This window comes from Cyrtonyx montezumae, unplaced genomic scaffold (assembly GCF_038088225.1).
Source record: "Cyrtonyx montezumae isolate F1298 unplaced genomic scaffold, pur_monq_1.0 scaffold_10, whole genome shotgun sequence".
Lineage (NCBI taxonomy): Eukaryota > Metazoa > Chordata > Aves > Galliformes > Odontophoridae > Cyrtonyx > Cyrtonyx montezumae.
The window spans coordinates 9,872,786-9,882,791 of NW_027071826.1; positions in this window are offsets into that span (position 1 = coordinate 9,872,786).

The window sequence follows — 10,006 nt, forward strand, 5'->3', positions numbered from 1 at the left end:
GACTTGCTCCATGCTTAGTAAGTCTTACTCAGTTTCTCTTTATACTCCCTCACCCACTGCGAGTCTAAAGCAAGTGATGGACTTATTGAAATGAGTGTGACTTGAATGTTACCTACATAGAGTAGACTGCAGAAAAATGAGTGATAATAGTCAATCTTTTACTGACAGACCTAGCTGATGAAGATTACTTGCTCTACTAAGGCAAGTTGAAATATGGCTAGAATATGTTTCTTTCCATCAATTCCCTTGTAAAATTCAAACATGATCTTGTCATAATATCCTAAATCATTCTAGATAGCCTAAACTGTAAAGTGTTGCATTTCTTGTCTTCTCACAGCTGTGACGTGAGAGAACTGTGGACAAAATAGCAGTAGCTGCTGGTGAGATGTAAGGCTCTCACAGCCTTTGTTCAAAACGGCTGAATAAAGGGGACTTTAAATATAACTTAAATAGGAACACTGAATAGAAGTCTAAGTGGGAACTCTACACATTTAGATGCTTTCAGAAGTAGTGACCTTTAAATGAGCAACAGGAGGGATTTTACAATGTGGTGTGTCCCTTCAGTAAAATGCAGTCTTATTCTGACTTGAATGGAATATACATTACACCAGCTAGGCCAGAACTTTTTATTCTCCCCCAAAATCTCACATTAATTTAATGTTCATTAAATTAAATTACATCAGAGCATTCCAATACAGGTATTGTTTCTGCTAAAGGAGACTGAGAAGAGCCTCCAGTGTCCGTGTTTCAGTCATAACTGTAAACTCTGAACGCTGTAATGTTCCAAGATGCAAATAGGAAATTAATTAGTGGTAATAAGCCAGATCACGTTATTATTTTTCTTGCTTATGACAAAACCTGACTTCATCAAAAAGCTTACTAAATTTCTGCTGATTAAACAGTTATTCATCTTAGGCTGTCTTTACTTTAAGCAAGAAATTAGAAATCAGAGAATGCAAGCTCAAAAATACAATAAAGTATTAAAAATAAATCTCTAACAATAATTATGCTTTTCTGTCTTTGACTCTCAAAACATACATCCAAAATTAGCTGTATTTTTCCAGTCAGTTTTAACAGTTGTATGCCACAGTCAAGTTTATATATATATACACACAATGAGTTTTCAGTCCTTATTAGAACTGAACCTGCACAAACTCAAGATCAGCCTAAAATAGATGCTCATCAGTACTTTCTGCTTCAAAAAGGAAGCCTTTCTGGGGGAGCCATTTTGCAATTCGTTGGATACATTTAATCTAGGTATTCTTGTGACTCAGCTAGTGAAATACAGCTGAGTTCCTAGGCATAGCTGACGATGCTCAAACCTGATTTTTTGTGGTTTCTGAACAAAGTCAGACTTGTGGCCCTTACTGATCTAGAATAGCTGGGTCCTGGGCATGCCTGACTCAGTGTGCATAACTGTATTCTGACCATCATGTATTCAGGCATAGGATAACTCAAGCTGACTCCATTACTACCGTGAATTCTGGCACCAAAGCTTTCACTGAAACATTTATCGTGCTGATAGCTCCAGAACTGGTCTGTTTGAGCTTTGATTCTTCTCTGCCTTCCTGACTACAAATGTGACTGGGCTCACAAAGCAAAAGGATAGGCAGTACATATATCACGTTCAGCGCAAGGCTCTCTTGCTGTCACTGTTAGTAACGATAAATGATTGTGAATTGAATTCACTATTCTGTCTAGTGGCTGATTAATGTCAAGTGAGTATGTTGCAAAACAGTGGTGGGAGCACAGGGGCACAACAGAACAGTACTTCTAACTTTAGCAGCAAATTTGACCTGGCTGGGTAATAACCTTTGAAATTCATATAGCAAGAAAATAAAGATACTATCACACAGTACTGCTGCATTTCAATTTTACTAAGAGTAACATTTAAAGAAAAATGTTGACCTTAATGAACTTCTTCCATATAAACTCATTCTTGAAGGGCATGTGTTGCTATACATTGCAGTACTCTATTAGGATTCTGAAAATTGGGTGAAAGTGAGATACTACAATTTCTGTAGTTGTTACATTTATTGAATCACAGAATATATAAAGCATCAGTTCATCATTCTCAGGTAGTCAATAATAGTGAATATATTTCGTAGTAAGAGAATCTTGATCCTTAATTTCAGAAGTTTACTGTTCGGCCACCTGCACCTACTAAAACTCTCAGATTTCATGCAGGGGACACCTCTGTGCTGCAAAACAGAGATTATCTCAAATCCTAAGGAAGACCAAAGACATTATTTGGAAGAAAGACAAATCAAAGAAATTGTGAAGGAGCATTCTCAATTCATCAGCTATCCAATTACGCCCTTTGTAAGTGTCTTGTTTGAGATGCTAATAGTACACACTTGGTAACACTAGTTGAATATCTAATGTCCTTGCAGCATTCCCAGATGCTACTAGTACAGCAGTAACTAAGCTGTCTTTGTACTGTTAGCATTAATGTTTACAAGAAAGACTCTATAATATGTTTCTAATAATTTCGGGATTCTCTTTCCTAATGACCACATTAAGACCATTATCTATGTATTTATACTCGTTGCCAGTCTAATCTATATACTAATCTTCTCACTTAGCAACTCAGAGGGTATCTTATAAAAGTAACATTTATGCTAGTGAGTATAGTCAGACACAGCTGGTGCTTTCGTTAAAATCTGGACTGTTTGACAATGAAAATACAGACTTGTAGCTGAACATCCTAATTTTGTAGCTAAAGCAATCAACTTTGAATATATATTTTATACTGATATACTACAGAGGTACACATTTAGGGTCAAAGAAGAGGTCTGGGTGGCATTGACCAATGTAGCAATTGTGTCCACTTTACGCAGCAAGTTTATGGCTCTAGCTCCAAAACTCACAAAAGATGAGCAGAAAGTGATTTTGAAAAACATTCTGAATACCAGGTGTGTCACTACGTCATGAATGAACTCCACGAAAATGCAAAGTGTTAGAAATACTTCTCATAAGACCTATAATAACCCAAGTCCCAAAAAAGCATTGACACGCAGGGAAGTCATGAAAATTAAAGAATATAACAGGAACGTGAATGAGGTCTCTAGTGAAAATAATAGCTCACTGTAGTTTTCAATCTCAGACAACTAAGGAGAGGGCAGCCAAACCATAGTGGTTATATTTGGTATAAACTCAAAACTGTATTTCTATCAGATAAACAAAGTTGGAAAAGTTCTACAGAATTATGAGTAAGGGACAGATATTTCATTTTGACCGAATGATGTGAAGAAATACAATGTTAGGTAAGTCATTAGAAAGAGCAGCTATGCCCTGTAAAAGAAAAAAAGATGAAAAATCTCTTCTAATATCCCAATTCTTTGTTGCTCCTGCTTGCAACTTAGATTTGTAGATCTACTCTAAAAGAGCAAGGCACAGAAAATGCATTTGATCATCAGTTTTTTACAGTTTTATTTTGCAATAAAGAACTTTTCTGGTTAAAGTGAACTTGCCATTTTTATTCTAAACACTAGACAAATTTTAAAAGTAACTTAAATTTAACAAAACCAACTTCCTTTCACTATTCCAGACACATCTAATCCAAATAATGTGGAGACGTAGATAACCTGTCCATTCAGTATCTGAAACAATTTTTTTTTTCAGTAATCTGTGGGAGAAAAAGAAAGGTCAAAACTCTCCACTGGCATGTACTTACCAGCACTGCTCTGATTTAGAAATAACATGGTGACTTCTAATAACTCCAGTCTGTCCTACTTTTATAATGTAAAGCACTGTAGAGCAGCTGCATTATACTGACATTCATATTAACTGGCTAAGAATGCCCTCAGCTCAGCTGACTGAGAAGCAGGATTTCAGTATAAATGGCAAAGTTACTTCAGGAGATTTGCCTCACTGTGGCAGGAAACATCACTTTGAAAAAGATGAAAACTGACTTTCCCTCTAATTCACCATGCCCGTTTCGTGTAGCATAGCCTACAGATAAATTTATGTTTGATTAATCAGGTACTCATACAGTTCTCAATAAAATTTCTCAAAGTACCTATTCATAGTCAGCTTTAATCAAGATTACTGCTACTATTCTTTTTTTGGCACTCTGGAGAGAAAGCTGAGATTCAGGGCTATCTGGTTTCCCTCCTTCCCCCTAATAAAGGCATCTTTTGATCTGACACAGAAGTGTTCACTGTATATAGATGTGAAGACTTAACCCATGATTATATGCAAGTAGCCCAGAATTACAGAATCTTTTTTTTTCTTTAACAGTATCTGCAATAAAATGAAAGTTTTAAGTCTAGAATATTTTTTTCATATTTCTATCTAAGAAATATGAAAAAAAAATCTGCCAACCCAGTGAGAGATTTAAATTAATTTCTTTTTCTTAAAATGTGAAAGCATGTGAAACGTGAAAGAATGTGAAAGCAAAGATGATATCCTATGTCAGAAATACTAAAAAGAAATACTAAAACTTTATGGAGCTCTGTTTTAAATGCTAACGTCCCTTGTGAAACTGAGCTTGCACATTTTATTAAATGTCTGTGATTTCTCAAAGCTTTGTTGAAACACGCATCTAAACCATAGCCCTCACTGTCAGACTGAATGCAGTGTTTATAATCTGAATATATACAGAGGAAAAGTACCAGGTTATTTCCACGCCTCTTGATAAGGCTCAGTTACTTTTCTAGTGGTGTGACTTTCCCATCACAACAATTTTAATATCTTCATGGGCAGTCTAGAGCTTTGTCTGAAGCTTCTCAGTCAAACCACCTGCTCTCTGGCAGACACTTTTTCTCCCAAGTTTTTTCTCCTGAATTAGGATCTATCACAACTCAGGCCCATGAATGGAAAGAAGTCTTAACAGTAGATATATTCAAGCTACAGTTGTGACCGTATCCGTTCTCTAACATTCCTGTTCCTGATTGCTTATTGCTTTAAAGGTGTTATGATGGTTATGAAACTCAGGCAAGCTCCAAACCATGTAAATACACGTCCTGCTTTTTTTGTCTCATGCTGGACAAAGACAACACACAGGTACTGCAGTCTTCTTACAGTGCTCTTAAAAGAGCAGAAACATATACTGGAAAGAAGCCCTTGTAACCTTGTGTAAGAATGTCTTTTGTCTCTTATGTTTTCAAAATTATGTTCTCATAATTCTAGGTTTGTACATATAGTTACAGCTAGAAAGTCTGTCCCTGTGCACCAGCTCTGGGAAAGTGTAAATTGTAACATGGATATGTGGTGTAAAACTCCAATACAGTATTTCTTGTTTCAGTCACATGGGAATGTGAAGGCAAACTTAAAATATTAAATTATGCTGATTACTGTCTATTTATCTTATAACAAACAGCATATAAAGTAATTTATGTTCAGATTAGACAATCATGCTGAGGCCTTTCCATGCTCATTCTCTCAGCCTTTCCACGCAGCTAAGCTTTTATTAGAAGTTATACTTGTCGACATTTCCAGTACTAATACATGCCTCCTGTATAATATATACAAATATGATTTCCTTGAACAGTACAAGTCCCCTCAGAATTCCTTCTGAGAGCAACGACTCTGTATTGACTCAGTTGTACTCTTAACACGTACTTCAAAAACCATAGATTTTTAGAGGAATGATGCCCGTGTTTTCACTGGTTGCCCTTGTTCCGTACAATTACTGCTGCCACCTGCAGTTTAGAAGTGCCACAACACTTTCTTTGCCCTTGAAGAATCCTTCCAATACAAAAATATCCTTTCTAACGATTGTTACTATTTCTGGTACGAATCACTTCTTCTGTGACCTAAAGATATCTCTCAATAAGACATGAGAAAGTAGGAAATAAGGCAGCCTGATGCATAGTTTCAAGAAAGCGTGATGTTTTGCTCAGCCAGCAATCTCTAGCCAGCTTTGCATTTCATGATGATAACACAAGCTTTACATGCACAACTCCACGTGTTCAAGAAATCCACACACGCATTTCCACATCTTTCAACTCATGTCAGTTTTCTGAAATCTACTGTATAGGCATTTTCAACTCAGCAGTTTTGTTTTCTGTAAGTAAAGACCCTGAAGCACTGAGATAACATCACAAATCTGTCTCACAACTCAGACGGAACTGATTTCAAAAGCACTAAGACTACAACATCAAGCACTCAAGAATTAGGTAAATGTTGGAATTAAAATTCTCTATGCAAATTTCATTTCATTTCTTTGCAGTTTATAAAATAGTTCTTTTAAAAATGAGGCGCAACACCAAAGGAGCCTGTGGTGGAACCAAGAATCAAAGCCAGCTTTCCTGAGTGTTATTTCAACGCTTTGAATATTAAGTAACTTCCAGCATGTTTTACTTTGTTCTTTGTTAATTTTTAAGTTCATTAAAATATATAATTAAATCCGCTAATAAAAGGCAAATGTCTATAGGGAATAGGTATAGGGCTTATCCTTAGGAAAGCAGCAAATGCAAGACTGAGGCCCTTGCAGTTAGTGTGGCAACATATCACGGAACCATAGAATGGTTTAGTTTGAATTCCCATAGAATGGGAGCTTAAAGCCCACCCAGTTCCTGCGTCCTGCCGTGGGCTGGCTGCCCCTCACCAGCTCAGGCTGCAGGACCTCATGCACCCACAGCTCTCTGGGCAGCAGTGCCAGGGCCTCACTGCCCTCTGAGTAGAGAGTTTCTTCCTAACATCTAACCTAAATCCTCTTTCAGTTTGAAGCCATTCCCCATAGTCCTATTACTATTAGACTGTGCAGAAATTGGTCCCCCTTCTGCTTGTAAGCTCCCCTCAAGTACTGGAAGGCCACAGTTAGGTCTCCCTGGAGCCTTCTCAAACTTTTCAGCACGTATTGTTGTTACAGAACAGCTTTAATTTTAAATGTTTTTTTATTTTAGAAGACCTGGCACTTTGACATTCGGTTCAAATCTGGACTTTCTGAATGCTGAAGTTGCTCAGATCCTGACAAGAAAATGGCAGTGATTTACCTGGGCTTAGACTGAGTATTGTGGTGGCTTTTTTTTTTTTTTTATTTGTTTGTTTTTCCTTTACATTTACAGTAATGGTTGAAGTAGGAAATCTCACTGAATAAATGGCAGGTTCCCCCTGTTACTTATTTTCATATCTTATAATTAAAAAAAAGAAAAATCCTCTGTATTCATCCCTCCTCTGTATTCATCCCTCAAATGGTGTCTGTTAAACATAAAAAGGAAGGGGAGAAAGAAAAGGGAACAATTATTTTAGTCTAGTTTCCTAAGGCAACGCAACACGCTGTAATGTGGTTGCTGTCCATCAGCCCCTCCTTTGTAATCTCAACTTATTTAAGCAATGCAATTAAAGCTAAGAAAGGAATAGAGATCATAGAGATGTTAAAGCCCTAGAAAATGAATAGGTGGGTAGCAGAGATGCATCCTCTTGTTGCCTCTTTTGAAGGAAGGTGCAGGGAGAGTCCAGCTTCATCCTCACTGTCTGTCTAGCCTAAGAGCTGGGAGGCAACAGCTGGCTGCTCAGAAAACACATGTGCACTAGCCACAGTACATGCTGCTTCTTGTCCAGGCTGTCAGCCAAAAAGGGTAGAGGGATTTGGGACAGTGAGAATGGCTAGGGGATGTGGAACAGGACAAACCTATGTGTGACTGTGCCAAGAACAAAGCACTTGAAAATATCAGGCTTCAGCAACTTCCCCAATAACAGAACTGTTTGTTAAAACATGAAAGTATACTAATCTCTTAGTCGAGAAAAGGAAAATATTTTGAACAGATCCCCCCCCCCCCCCCCCACAAATTAACTGAACAGGCAGAAGCCAAATCTGGAACATTTCAGACAAAATCTGAAGCAATATGGAACTTCAAATAGAAAAACCATAGGAACAAAATGTCAGTCTTCACCAGCCCTGACTGCCTAACAGAACAAGATGAATATAGACCAGTTCAAAATTCCTGAATATTACCTTTACACAGGCACACTCTGAATGACTGAGTCCACATTAGTCAAGAAATGAGAAAGTAAAAGATTTGCTTAAAATATCTTTAATATTTTGATAAAAGTGGCAATCTTGAAATCTTGGATAGGTAAATAATGCTAGCAGAGTATTACAGGAAAAAAAAATACTGGGCAGATGTGCATAGATGGCATCAGTTTAGCAGTTCACTAAAATACTTCCGTCATTTTGGTCCAAATACATGTTAGGAAACATTTCAGTTGATGGAATCTGAAAAGAGTTCCAGCCTAAAAGATGTGTCATGTAGAATATATACTAGATCAAGACTATCTTCTATCAAAGAAAAGCATTAGAAATGCATGGGTACAACTGTCATACTTTATTAGACAGCATTTAAAAGCCATTAAGCTGCTTTAAGGAAGCAGACGAGTAAAGCAGCTCAGGTACACCTGAAACCAGTCACTGTGCAAGCAAAGGTACACCTAACACTCTAGAAAGGACTGTAGAATGTATTACTCTGTTGACTTCAGCGTTCGAAAGAAAAAGTAATGCACTGACAATGACTGCAGAATCAGACACGAGGAGTAAAGCAAAAAAACAGCCAGTGCAAGCAGCAAAGAGGTGAGGCGTCCTGGGTGGAACTGCAGAACTTTCTAGGCTGGGCATTGGCTAAAATCCAGCTTTTTCAGTGGCTTAGAACTGAGTAAATAACTTCACTCTTATTGTTTGATTTCTCTTGTGTGCTGACCAGCAGCTAATATTACACCACCTTGCATTATTGTTGACACTACATTTAATTCTTCCTTCTAATTAGGGCCGCATTTTGGCCTACTGTGTATGTCGGTGGTGTAATGCCTCTGTTCAGAAGGGCAAGATCCTCTAAGTCACTGCACCAAGGCAGATCCTGATGCAGATACAGCAGAACTGAATGAAGCAAGCTGTATTTTAACTCCTTATCTGGTTTTGAACATATACTTAACATACTTTCTTGTTTGTTAGATTACAACAAGGACTGAAAATTCCCTGAAAGACGCAGCTCTGGAATAAAATCAAGCCTGTATAGGCCCCATTTCAATCAGATATTTGCTTGGGTCAAACTGCAGGATAAAGGATGAGAAGAACGTCAGATTCACCTTAAGGATTTTCAGTTAGAAGGATAAGCATCATAACAATTTACAGGGTGTGCCTACTCAGCATAATTTAGGATGCTTAACCGGAATGAGAGCAGGTTAGGCATATAGGAATTGGATTCCCATGTCAGTTGGATGCTGCCTTAAGATAGCTGTCTGGAGTATGTCCAAGAGACAACAGAAAATGCCAAAAAAGCTGGGCCTGGGATGAAACAGCATCCTTATATTCCTCTAGTAAATTAATAGCTGTTCTTTAGAAAAAGGAGATTTCCCTTGCAGAGATGCTTCCACCACTGAACAGCTTTAACACATACATTCACTTAACATATCCTCAGAAGTGGATCAGCTCCAAGAAGTTTCCGAGGGCAGCGTGGAACTCACATGATGCAGCTCCCCATTCAGGCCTGCACTTAAAGCCTTGCTCCCGATCAGGATGTAAAACAGCCCCCTTGCTATACGCACTAATCACACTGCTGCTCGTTCTAAGATGCATCCTTACCGAGGCCTTTATGCATAAACGGATAGAGCCATGCTGTCTGAACACCAGCACACAGCCGTGACTCACACAGCCGGCCCTGCCCTGCCCGGCAGCCCCATCCCTGCTGACGGGAGCCGCGCAGCTCTGAGGTGACACGGGGCGGCTCGCAGCCCGCTTCTAGGACGTTCGATGAGGCGCGGAGCCGCGATGACGTCACCGCCGCTTGCACAACCGCCCCGAGGCCGAGCCCACCCCCCCAGCGCATGCCCCGCCCCTGCTGCGGGGCCGAGCAGTGGGGCTTAGGCGGACTGAAGCAATGGCAAACGCCCGCGCGAGCCCCGCGCTCTGACGGGGGTCCTTTCGCGGCCGCCTGCTATTGGCTGAGCGGTGCTCGGCCCCGCCCCCCCTCGGCGCTCGGCCCCGCCCCTCCGCCCCCTCCCCCGTGCCTGTCAGTGAAGGTTCCCGATGGTTCTGGAAGGAGGCGGTGCTGGCTGTATATAAGAC